Below are 13,656 nucleotides of genomic sequence, written 5' to 3'. Positions count from 1 at the left end.
GAGTTCAATGGTTCACAAGAGCAACTCATCTCCTCCATCTCTGGGGGATTTAGGGATGGACAGCGAGTCCTATTGCATTGAGTGATATCTTTATTCCAGGAATGCGTTCCTAAATGTGGTAGGTTCCAATCGGTAGTAAGTTTGGAAGTGGAGCAGGGAAGTGAAATTGACGTGAATGACAATGATGACTGGGAGGCATGAGGCAGGAAGTGAGTCTGCATCTGGTGGTGCAAGGCTCAGTGTCACTGCTAATGGTTTAGCCTTTACAGCAAACTGTTTACATTGGCTCACACACCATTCCTGGTCAATTCATGGCAATGACACTGTTCCTTTTCGTGTGAAATTCCCTCTGTGTGTATGAAAGCCGTCAATACGCCCCAAGAGGATGAAAAATGTTCCCTTTGTCCTGTCAGCTTAAACAGATACACATATCTGTTTGAAACCAATGCAAGAGAAGATTAGCCTTTTATGTGCCTTTGCATTGAAGAACGATCAATCGTGAAATGTCTGGTTTTGCAAAAGAGGGGTTTGATTGCAAATCACACTGAGTAATATTGATACAGAAATGTATTTCCGAGTTCATGTGGTCATGTGGTTAATGAACTGCACATATGGACGTTGCTTAGTTATTTAAAACCCCTCCTTGGTAAGCAGCTGACCATACGGTCCAATCGCAGTTGCGCCCGCTTGTTGTATTGAAAGCTCGGAGGTTCACCTTTTATAAAGTATCCTGTTGCTGATGAAGCGACGCAGCATCCTGCCTGAGTTCGAGCCTGTTATGGTTTGGCAAATCCGCTCCTTTTTCCTGGTTTAGTTCCAGCAGTGCAGGTTGTCCTTCCTAACCAATACACCAACCTAGAGTTTCTTACTGCTGTTCTAATAGGACTCCTTCTTCTCCCCCACTTTTATTCTCCCTCCTTCATTCCAAGTTTGGTGGGAATAACGAGGTGAGGCAGGAAACACTGCAGAAAGGCCGTGGAATGTTGTGGTCATGGCACAGAAACCACGAGTGGATCACCCTCATTCTATGCTGTCGCCATTCATTCATTTTACAGCATCATTAATGTTTCCACGTTCTCCTATAGTTAGTTTATTTTTCTTTGGATAAGAAATGCAACTTTAATTTCGAAAGGGTTATAATGATTTGAGGAAGAAATGGCCCCTTGCATCACATCCAAGTGCCAGACGTATTATCCGTAAAATGTGAGCCATGTTGTGCAGCCTCCTGCCAGGTTCCAGAAAACCTCTCAGCAGCTCCATTCTCAAACTATCCCCGAACGTCTGGCTTTTCATAGAGTAGGGATGGGAAATGAGGGATATTGGCAAAAAAAGGGTCAAAGAATATGAAAAAGGGTGAGGTAGATACACAGAGATAGAGACAGGAAATTAGAGGCCTATCTGGAGGTAGACACTGAACAAATCAGATCTCGGGTCGACATGGCTGCTAACTGGCAAAAAATAAAAGATTTTGATAACAATCCTCAGATAAAACTGACCATTATCCTGGCATTGTGGTCTAGAAATGAAGAACTAATCTGGTTCTGTCGTTGTGTATCATTGTCTCTGTTTCTCTCCACAGATGTTGCCAGGACTATTCAGTTTGCACGTCAATTCTTGTTTTTGGTTCAGATTTCCAACATCTGCATCTCTTGGTTTTCTATTCAACTTTAAAACCGATGTTCTGCCAACTTTGGAAAAGTGGTCAGAAATATTCTTACCACGATGTGTGTGCAGAACAAAGCACGCATTCCTTGACCGGGAATAGAACCCGTGTCACGGCGGCGAGAGCGCCAAAGGCTGGCTACTAGACTACAAGGGAAGGCAGAAGACGCCCTTACATTTATCCAGAAAAGTGAATTAGTGACTGTATGAGAGCATGAGTCAAGAAGTTCATCTGAGGATGTAAATCTTCTCATTCCTGTTGTTGACTGAATAAGCGGTAACCATGCCTTCTGCTTGGACACTCGAATATGTGAACTGCTCCAAATCATGACTGAGGTTTTCTGGTTTTGGTTCACGCAGGTTTAGAAATGCTCGGGTCCAAATGAGGCGTTTCAGAGCCTACTTTGGGATACATTTGACAGAGATGACATCAGGTAACCAATGTTCGCTGTGACCCGAGCAAATGAGAGCTTACCTTGTCACTGAACCAGGATGCCTTCACATGTAAAGCAAATGCGATAGTTTTGGTGCAGAAACGATCAGTGCTGGTAACTGTACCCTTAAAATGGACGGCGGGAGAAGATCCACAATTCGACTCATATCGTCGACCCAGGAGGAGAGAAACTTAGTTGAGAGTGTGGTGCTGGAAAAGCACATCCGGGCAGGCAGCATCCGAGCAGCAGGAGAACTGCCGTTTGTTTTAGGAGCGTTTCATCATCTCCAGCCCTCACTTTATCCGAGGAGAGAAATTGAACGAAGTTTGACACAGCAATTAATCGGAATGGTATTCCTTTTCACCATGGCAGCAGATGTGGGCTAGCAAGTTCAAAGCCAGGTTTGCTGAAGAGAACAACAAGCAGGAACGCTCCATTCCCACCAATCCACTTTTCCCAAGGGAACAAAGTCGCTCCTGCCTGGTTTGAACTAAAGGTGTTTCGGGTGCGACCCAAATGGAACAACGAGGTCACAACCGAGCCACCGAGCCAGCTGCTCTTTATCTATCACTGACATTTCCGTTCCGAATAGACCAATGTTGGCCAGGGTTATTAGCACGATTGAAAAAAAAGGATATCAAAAGAAAATGCTCAGGAAATACTGACAAACAGGTTGCCAGGTTTGCCGAGTTTGGAATGTAGGGCGATGCTGAATAGGCGCGGGCAATTTTCCTTGTAGCGCCGAGACAGAGGAATGTTCCTAACTGCACACTTAAACAGGATGGCCAGCAGGGCTGTAGACATCGCCACATATTCACAGCCACAGCGCAGTGACATTTGAAAAGAAATTCACGCAGCAGTTATTTGGAATGATACTTCTTTTTACCACTAGAGTAGTGTTGGGCGAGTAAATGCAAAACAAGGTTTGATGATGAGGCTGCAATAAAGCCCCATCGATCACCATCTGGGAAACTGTCGCCCTTAAAGCGGGAACAACAATATTTCTGCTCAGCTCTGAACGAGGCCATTTTCTGCAGAAACTGATGCTTCTACTCTCCAGAAATGTATCAGGGCCCGCCGACTGCATTCTTGAAAATAGTAATTATCTGTGCTGGAAACATCCACCTATATTCTGAACAAGGAAGAATGTGTATCGAATAAAACCATACACGGCAATTAATTGGACGTGCATTCCCTTTCACGACAACGGCAGGAATGGGCAGGGACATACAGAGTAAGGTTTACTGACCAGATCAGAAAGCAATTACCTTCATCTATGTTAACACACAAGCCAATTGTTTTTACTGCCCGGATATTTGAAGGACCGATCCTTCCCATGGGAGGTGAAGGTGATAACTGCTCCCCCGCACAAACACAGTGGGGCCAGAGACCTGATCGAGCTGTCCCCCAGCGGTGATTGCGTTGTTCAGAACAGATTGGGTTTGCCGTGCACGACTGAAACTCAGCGCGATCACCCAGAGACACGGTGTAACAGCCGCCAGCAGATGTGGAGGGGTTTGGGGCGGATGAAGACCCAGTCTGGGAAAAAAGACTGGGTCTTAAATTCAAGGGGAATGAGTGTTACAGGGAGAAGACTGGAGAATGGGATTGAGAGCAATATTAGCCATGATAGAATGGCAGAGCAGATTATGGGCTGAAAGCTCTAACCATCATCCTATACATTCCGGTCTCTGGTCATCTGGTATCTAAGGAAATAGAAACAGAGTTAATTGTTCATTTCCAAGTTCTTCGGTCATAAATGAGCAAAGTGAGAGATGGGACAGATCTGATACAAATTTAAAAGCTGGGAACATGGTTGGAGAGGAAAATAAAATACAAGAGAATAAAGTTGGAAGTCAGAAGATAGTCAATAAAAAGGAAGACTGTACAAATCCAGAGGGAGATGGGCATGCAAAAAGATATTTCACGAGTCCCGAAGTCTTAACACTCTTCCTTTCCAAAATGCAAGCAGACCTGCTGAGATTTTCAGCAATTTCATTTGTTGGTTCCGAAACAGAAGATGGTAGTGATCCTGGACTAATCAGCTCTTACATGCTTTGGGGATGTGAGACGTACCCGTTCACCCAGATCACTTCTGTCCCACTGTGAAACCTCACAATCCTGCCCCACCCCCACCCCTGTTACTGACAATAAACTGTCCATTACGTGAACCCCCATGAGCACACAAGATCATTTTCCGTGTGAATTGTGAAACGTTCAGGCGAGTTCGCCTAGGTTTCCGTCAGAACGGTCTGAATCACTTCATTTTGGTTCAGGACCATTTGACATTGAGCAGTCACTGTCAGACCCCGTCCCCCCAACAAGTAGACATTCGCGTTCTGTGTCTCTGAGCACTCTGTTTGGTGGACGTTTGGAGTGGAACCTGACGTTTTGAAAGAGACACAATTCATCGTATATTCGGCCGCACTGATAAACCTGTCTCTGGCACTTCCAGGAAAGTGGAGACAGCTTTCACTCAGAAACCGACGTGTGATGAAACACAGTCGGATCCACGTGTCAAAAACGACCCCTGCACTGGGTTGCAATCCTGCAAGTGGAGTAGAGGGCTGGATTTCTTTAAAGGAGTGAAAGGGCCCATCGTGAGGCTTGAACCTTACGGCCCTGAGATTAAGCATCTCATGCTGTACCGACTAAAGTAGTTGGGCCTGGCTCACGATTAATTAGTGTGTCATTTCATACTGAGCATATTTCACCTGGCATTGCAATTTGCAAGGATCCAGTTCATTCCTGCCAATCACAAATGTCATCATCCACACTTTCCATTTCTCAGCTAGTATTCGTTCAGAACATTATTATCTATTTAGCACTTATCTCTGGATTTAAGATTCAATATACATATTTTCATATTTTTATCCTCATCTTTAGGTGGCCGGAATGATTCCCAATCACTCTGGCAGACGTTAAATCAATTGGGACATTCCCTAAGGAAACGCAATCATTCCTGTTTCGGGTGTAAGCAATCCCACCTGCTGCCGAGACAGAGTCCTCACAGTCAGCACTTTCTCTATCCTTCCTGCCAACAACTTTCCCCACTTCTTATTTGCGACACAGGAGTTTTGTTTATGAAACACTCCAAGGACTGCAACAATCTTCTGAAGCCATTCTCAACTTAAAGTGGAATTGTTGTCCCTCTCACACGGGAAGAGCCGTTCCTGGGGAAGGATTTTCCATGTGCTGTGTCCCAGGGCTGAGCAGGAAGCCGGTGATTGAAGCTGCAGTAGCCGCTTTCTGTAGGCAGCGGGGCCTTGGAGAGATTGGGGCCACATCCAGCTGCGGACTCTGCTGAGTTCTCGTTGTTGCAGTGTCAGTACATGGTTGGTCTCAATGCTTGAACTGAAATCGTTGAGGCTCGGTGCGAAGGGCAGGCTCGAACCACCAAACTTGCAGCCAAACGTGCTGACTATTTGAGACACAGAAACTGGTACGATATTCATCGTAAAGCAGTGCAGATGAGGGGGCTCCGACAGCAAAGTGTCCCACTGACTGTCCCATAGTCAGTGACCGGCTGCAAACGCAACAACGAAAATGTGCAGGGCCTGCTAAGTTCCTCTGCCTGAAGAAGAACAGCCGCGATCTTGGTAGCGGTGGGATTCGAACCCACGACTCGATAGAGACTGGAGCTTAAATCCAGCGCCTTAGACCACTCGGCCACGATACCCTACAGGCGAAAAGCGCACAAAATTGTCATTACTAATGTTTCAGCGTCGCTTCACTTCAGCAATAACAGATCGTGCATTCAGTAACGAACGTGGTGCAATTTAGAAAGTATTTGAAAAGGTTTGCAAGGTTTGCACTGTTTGGACAATAGCACGAAGCTGAATAGGCTTCGACAGTTTTCCCTGGGGCTTCAGGGCTGAGGAATGGCCTTACAGAATTTTAAAAAGTCATGAGGCAGACGGTCAGAGAAAAGAGTCAGGGAGTAAGTTTTACATAAATTCATAGTTTTTGAGCTCAAGATTTCTACATGAATGAATGCAGTTTTTGAGCAAAGTACAAAAACTGCATGCAAGTACAAACTCACCCACAAAATATCTGTGTGCATGTGGGTCTTTGTCTGTCTGTGTGGGTGTGTCTGTCTGGGGTGGGGGTTATGAGTGTGAGAAAGTGTGTGTGTGTGTGTGTGTGTGTGTGTGTCTGTGTGTGTAGTGAGTGCAGAGTGTCTTAAGTCTGTGAGGGGGTGCATGTGTGAGTGTGGGAGTGTGCGTGTCTATAAAGCTGTGCGTGGGTGTCTGTGTGCGCGTCTGTATGTATCTGTGTCCGTGTGTGTGTGTGTGTAGAAATATGTGTGTGTGCGTGTGTGTGTGTGTGTGTGTGTGTGTGTGTGTATAGTGCAATGGTGATCACCTGTAATGTGACATGAACCCAAGGTCCCGGTTGAGGCCCTCCCTATGGGTACCGAACTTAGCTATCAGCCTCTGCTCGGCCACTTTTCTCTTCTGCCTGTCCCGAAGTTCACCTTGCAGGATGGTCACCCGAAGGTCCGAGGCTGAATGCCCTGGACCGCTAAAGTGTTCCCCAACTGGGAGGGAACCCTCCTGTTGTGCGGTGCCCATTCATCTGTTGTCGTAGCCTTTGCTCGGTTTCCCCAATGTACCATGCCTCCAGGCATTCTTGCCTGCAACGTATAAGATAGACAAAGTTGGCTGAGTCACATGAGTACCTGCCAGGCAAAAGGTGGGAGGTGATCCAATGCATAATAGTGGTATCCATGTCCACACTCAGACACGTCTTGCCGCATGAATTTATGTAAAACTCCATTATCTCACTTTTTAGATTAGAATCAATCTAAACATCATGGTATAGACAGAGAACACAGGGGTGGATTCTGGATCAGCGGTGCTGGAAGAGCACAGCAGTTCAGGCAGCATCCAAGGAGCAGCAAAATCGACGTTTCGTTCAAAAACCCTTCATCGGGATTAAAGGCAGTGAGACTGAAGAGTGGAGAGATAAACTAGAGGAGGGTGGGGGTGGGGAGAAAGTAGCATAGAGTACAATGAGTGAGTGCGAGAGGGGATGAAGGTGATAGGTCAGGGAGGAGAGGGTGGAGTGGATAGGTGGAAAAAGAGATAGGCAGGTAGGACAAGTCCGGACAACTCATGGGGACAGTGCTGAGCTGGAAGTGTGGAACTAGGGAGAGGTGGGGGAAGGGGAAATGAGGAAACTGTTTGAAGTCCACATTGATGCCCTGGGGTTGAAGTGTTCCGAGGTGGAAGATGAGGCGTTCTTCCTCCAGGCGTCTGATGGTGATGGAGGTGCGGTGAAGGAGGCCCAGGACCTCCATGTCCGCGGCAGAGAGGGAGGGGGAGTTGAAATGTTGGGCCACAGGGCGGTTGGTTGATTGGTACGGGTGTCCCGGAGATGTTCCATAAAGCGCTCTGCTAGTAGGCGCCCAGTCTCTCAAATGTAGAGGAGACCACATCGGGAGCAACTGATACAATAAATGATATTAGTGGATGTGCAAGTAAAACTTTGGTGGATGTGGAAGGCTCCTTTAGGGGTTTGGATAGAGGTGAGGGAGGAGGTGTGGGCGCAGGTTTTACAGTTCTTGCGGGGGCAGGGGAGGTGCCAGGTTGGGAGAGGGCGTGGACCTGACCAGGTAGTCACGGAGGGAACGGTCTTTGCCGAAGGCGGAAAGGGGTGGTGAGGGAAATATATCTTTGGTGGTGGGGTCTGTTTGGAGTTGGCCGAAATGTCGGCGGATGATTTGGTTTATGTGAATGTTGGTAGGGTGAAAGGTGAGCACCAGGGGTGTTCTGTCCTTGTTACGGTTGGAGGGGTGGGGTCTGAGGGAGGAGGTGTGGGATGTGGACGAGATGCGTTGGAGGGTATCTTTAACCACGAGGGAAGGGAAATTGCGGTCTCTAAAGAAGGAGACCATCTCGTGTGTTCTAGTGTAACTGGTCCTTCTGGGAGTAGATACAGCGGAGGTGGAGGAATTGGGAATACGGGATGACATTTTTGCAAGAGGTAGGGTGGGAAGAGATGTAATCCAGGTAGCTATGGGAGTCGGTGGGTTTGTAAAAAATGTCAGTGTCAAGTCGGTCGTCATTAACGGAGATGGAGAGGTCCAGGAAGGGGAGGGAGGTGTCAGAGATGGTCCAGGTAAATTTAAGGCCAGGGTGGAATGTTTTGGTGAAGTTGATGAATTGCTCAACCTCCTCACAGGAGTTCATTTTCAGGTCCTGACTTTGTGCGAGATGGTTAATTAAATATAACCTGGAGATGTAGAGACTCCTCATTTTAAGGCACTGACTGTGTGGTGGCTGGTTAAAACTTTTATAACCAGGATATTTACAGTTTCTACAGTTTGGGGCACTGACTCTGGGCTGGCTGGTTAAATGAATACATATAACCAGGAGATTTAGAACCTGTTCAGTTTAGGGCACTGACTGTGGGTTGGTGGCTTAAATAAATACATATAACTAGGAGATTTACAGTCTCCCCTGTTTAGGGTTCAGATTATGTGCTGGATGGATTAATATATATATATATATATATAGATATATATACACACACACACACACACACACACACACACACACACAGAGAGAGAGAGAGAGAGAGAGAGCCGGGAGATTTCGAGTCTCCTCCGTTTCGGGCACTGCCTCTTTGCTGCCTGTTTAAATACATGTATCCAGGATATTTAGTGTTTCCTCATATTCGAGCTCTGACTCTGGGCTGGCTGGGTCAATATACATAACTAGGGGATATAGAGAATCCTCACTTTAGGTCACTGACTCTGTGCTGGCTGGTTAAATATATGCATGTAACCAGGAGATTTAAATTCTGTTCAATTTAGGGCACTGACTCTGTGCTGGCTGGTTAAATGTATATAGCCAGGAGGGTTAGAGTCTCCTCAGTTTGCGATACTGACTCTGGGCTGGCTGGTTAAACAAATAGCTATAACCAGGAGATTTAGTGTCTGTTCAGTTTAGGGCAGTGGCTCTGTGCCTGCTGTTTTATATATATATATATATATATATATATATATATAATCAGGATATTTAGGGTTTCCCCAGTTTTGGGCACTGGCTCTCAACTCTATGATTAAATAAACACATAACGAGGAGATTCAGAATTTCCTCAGTTAATGCATTGATTGTGGTCTGGCGGATTAAATAACTAGATATAACCAGATTTAGAGTCGCCTCAGTTTCCGGTTAAACAATGTGCTGAATTTATAAATACACATAAATTACCAGAAGATTTAAAGTCTCCTCAGTTAAGGGCACTGACTATGTGCCATCGGTTTAAATATATATATAACCTGGAAATTTAGAGTCTCCTCAGTTTGAGCACTGTCTCTGTGTTAGCTGGTTAAACATATATATATACAACCTGGAGATGTAGAGTCTCCTCTGGTGAGGGCACTGACTCTGTGCTGTCTGTTTAAATATATATAACCACGAGATTCAGATTCTCCTCAGACAAGGCAGAAAGTCTGTGCAGGGTGGTTAATTAAATATGCATATCCAGGAGATTTAAATTCTCCACACGTTAGGGCACTGACATTGTGCTGGCTGGTTACATAAATATATATAATCAGGAGATTTAGAATCTCCCCAGTTTAGGCACTGACTCTGTGCTGACTGGTTTAATATATATAACCAGGGCATTTAGTGTCTGCTTATTTTCGGGCACTGATTCTGTGCTGTGTCCTAACACATACATACTCAGGAGATTTAGAGTCTACTCAGTTATGGGCACAGCCAGCACATTTTCTGAACCCTAAAATGAGCAGACTCTATATTTCCTGGTTACATATATTTATTTAACCAGCCAACACAGAGTCAGCACTGACTTTATGCTGGCTGACTAATTTCAAAACAACAGGAGATTTAGAGTGACCTCAGTAAATGGCACTGTCTAATTAAATATATATAACCAGAAATTTAGAGTCTCCTCAGTTTAGGGTACTGACTCTGTGCTCGATGGATAAAGACTCATAAATTACCAGGAGTTTTAGAGTCTCTTCATTTCAAGGTACTGACTCTGTGCTGGCTGGTTGATTATCAGGAGATTTAGAGTTTCCTCATTTCAAGGAACTGACTGTGATGTCCGTTTAAATATATACAACCAGGCGATTTAGCGTCTCCGCAGTTAAGGCACTGACTCTGTGCTGGCTGGTTAATTATATATAACCAGGAGATTTAGAGTCTCCTCAGTTTCGGGCACAGACTCTGTGCTGGCTGGTTAAATAAATCGATACAACCAGGAGATTTAGAGTCTCTAGTTTCGGCCACTGACTGTGTGTTTAATAAGCATATCTAACTAGGAGATTCAGAATGATCTCAGTCTAGGGCACTGACTCTGTGCTGGCTGGATCAATAAATATCACCAAAAATTTCGAGTCTGCTCATTACAAGGCATTGAGACTGTGCTGGCAAGTTAAATAAATACATATAAACAGGAGATTTAGAGAATGTTTAGGGCATTGACTGTGCTGGCTGGTTAAATACAGAAACATAAACAGGAGATTAAGAGTGTGCTCATTCTATGGCACTGACTCTGCTGCGTATTCAAATATACATAACCAGGAGATTTAGAGTCTCTTCAGTTTGGGGCACTGACTGTGCTGGCTGGTTAATTGTATATAACCAGGACGTTTTGGGTCTCCTCAGTTTCGGGTACTGACTGTGTGGTGTCTGGTTCAAATTTGTATAACCAGGATATTTCGACTCTCCTCAGTTTGTGGCACTGACTCTGGGATGGCTGGTTAAAACAATAGATATAACTAGGTGATTTAGAGTCTCCTTAGTTCAGGGCACTGATTTTCTACTGTCTAGTTAAATAAATATGTAAAACCACGGGATTCTGATTCTCCTCAGTCAAGAGCACTGACTCTGTGCTGGATGGTTAAATAAACATGTATGTCCAGGAGATTTTAATTCTCCACAATTTAGGGCACTGACATTGTGCTGGTGATTTAAATAAATATATATAACCAGGAGATTTAGAGTCTCCTCAGGTGAGGGCACTGACTGCAGGCTGGCGGATTTAAAAAAAATATATGACCAGGATATTTATAGTCTCCTCTGTTTGGAGCACTGACTCTGGGTTGGCTTGTTAAAAAAATACGTATAACCATGAGATTTAGAGTCTCCAAAGTTTTGCGCACTGACTCTGCGTCGGCTGGTTAAATATATATAACCAGGAGATTTAGAGTCTTCTCACTTTTGGGCACTGACTTTTTACTGGTTAGTTAAATAAATATATATAACCAGGACATTTAGCATCTCCTCAGTCAAGGGCACTGACTTGGTGCTGTTTGTTTAAATAAAAATAACCACGAAATTCAGATTCTCCTCCGTCTATGGCACAAAATCTGTGCTGGATGGTTATATAAACATGCATATCCAAGAGATTTAAATTCTCCATAGTTTAGGGCACTGACTCTGTGCTGCCTTGTTTAATACACATAACCAGGAGATTTAGAGTCTGCTCATTTTCGGGCACTGACTCTGTGCTGTGCCTCGTTAATACATATATATATATTATCACATTTAGTATCTCCTCAGGTTAGGGCACTGACTGTGTTGGCTGATTAAATATATACAACCAGGAGATTTAGAGTCTCCTCATTTTGGGGCACCAACTCTGTTCTGGCTCAGTTATGGGCACAGCAGGCACATTGACTGAACCCTAAAATGAGCAGACTCTATATCTCCTGGTTATATATCGATTTACCCAGCCAGTCCAGAGTCAGTGCCCCAAACTGAGGAGACTCTAAATGTCCTGGTTACATACATTTATTTAACCAGCCAACACAGAGTCAGCATTGACTTTATGCTGGCTGACTAATTTCAAAACAACAGGAGATTTAGAGTGTCCTCAGTCAGGGGCACTGTCTGTGTGCTGTCTGTTTAAATATATATAACCAGGAGATTTAGAGTCTCCTCAGTTTCTGGTACTGATATATATATATATATATATATATATATATATATCTTATATATATTCATCCATCACATAGTCTGAACCCTAAACTGAGGCGACTCTAAATCTCCTGATTATATATATTTATTTAACCCGCCAGCCTCAGTCAGTGCCCGAAACTAAGGAGACTCTAAATATCCTGGTTATATGTTTTTACTTAACCAGCCAGTCCAGAGTCAGTGCCCGACAATAAGCAGCCTCTAAATCTCCTGGTTATGTATATTTATTTAGTCAGCCAGAACAGAGTCGGTGCCCCAAAATGAGGAGACTCTAAATCTCCTGGTTGTATATATTTAATCAGCCAACACAGTCAGTGCCCTAAACTGAGGAGATACTAAATGTGATAATATATATATGTATTAACGAGGCAGCATAGAGTCTGTGCCCTAAACTGAGGAGACTCAGAATCTCCTGGTTGGATATATTTAAACAGCAGAACAGAGTCAATGCCCTTAACTGAGGTGATTCTAAATCGCCATGCATTTATCTATACAGCACATAGTCTGAGCACTAAAGTGAGGAAACTGTAAATCACCTAGTTATATAAATGTATTTAACCCGCCAGCCCATAGTCAGTGCCCTAAGTTTAGGAGACTTTAAACCTCCTGGTTATATTTAATTAACCAGCTCATGATATATATTAAACAGACAGAACAAAGTCAGTGCCCATAACTGAGTAGAGTCTAAATCTCCTGATTACGTATACTTAAATACACAGCACAGAGTCAGTGCCCTAGAATAAGCAGACTCGAAATCTTCTGGTTATATATATTAGACCAACCAGCACAGAGTCATTGCCCTAAACTGTGGAGAATTTAAATCTCCTGGATATACATGTATATTTAGCCATACAGCACAGAGTTTGTGCCATAGACTGAGGAGAATCTGAATCTAATGGTTTATTTATGAGACTAGCCAGCACAGAGTCAGTGCCCTAAACAGTGGAGACTTTAAATTTCTTCGATATACATGTTTATTTAGCCATGCAGCACAGAGTCCGTGCCCTAGACTGAGGAGATTCTGAATCTCCTGGTTATATATATTTATTTAACTAGACAGCAAAAATTCAGTGCCTCAAACAGAGGAGAATCTAAATCTCCTGGTTATGTATATTTATTTTACCAGCCAGCAGGGAGTCAGTGCCCAAGAATGAGCAGGCTTTACATCTCCTGGTAATGTATATTTATTTAATCAGCCAGCATAGAACCAGTGCCCTAACATGAGCAGGCTCCATATCCCCTGGTTATATATCTTTAACCAGCCAGCACAGAGTCAATGGCCTAAGTTGAAGTGACCCCAAATCTCCTGGATGTATCCATTTATTTAACCAGCCACCACACAGTCAGTGTGCTAAACTGAGGAGACTCTTCTTTCGACTGTGACGTCTAGGAATGGACAACGGAGAACTACAAACTTGCATATACAGAAAACTGACAAACACAGACTAAATACTTGACGACACCAGCAACTATCCCAACACACACAAACAAAGCTATATCAGAACACTATTCCAATGAGCCACCACACACTGCAGCACAGACGAACTTCGGAAAACAGAGGAGAACCACCGATACAACGTATTCAAGAAGAATGGATACCCAAA

At 44.2% G+C, this 13,656-nt stretch overlaps 1 long non-coding RNA gene and 1 other non-coding gene across 2 annotated transcripts in view; both read right to left on the bottom strand.

The window, feature by feature from the left end:
• Window positions 1-5,693: 5,693 nt before the first annotated feature.
• On the bottom strand, window positions 5,694-5,775 carry trnal-uaa (transfer RNA leucine (anticodon UAA)). Its single transcript has one exon. It is a non-coding gene; the product is annotated as a tRNA-Leu (tRNA).
• An 874-nt stretch (window positions 5,776-6,649) lies between these two features.
• Window positions 6,650-13,656, bottom strand: part of LOC148136105 (uncharacterized) — a 48,573-nt gene continuing 41,566 nt past the window's right edge. The window contains exon 3 of the long non-coding RNA XR_015754669.1: window positions 6,650-6,732. This is a non-coding gene — a long non-coding RNA (uncharacterized LOC148136105). The remainder of the gene's footprint in view (window positions 6,733-13,656) is intronic.

The sequence above is a fragment of the Chiloscyllium plagiosum genome, unplaced genomic scaffold, assembly GCF_037043375.1.
Source record: "Chiloscyllium plagiosum isolate Xiang-an unplaced genomic scaffold, Cpla_swu_hap1 HiC_scaffold_47, whole genome shotgun sequence".
NCBI lineage: Eukaryota > Metazoa > Chordata > Chondrichthyes > Orectolobiformes > Hemiscylliidae > Chiloscyllium > Chiloscyllium plagiosum.
Note: the sequence above shows the minus strand (reverse complement) of the source record. Positions and strands in the feature narration are given on the sequence as shown.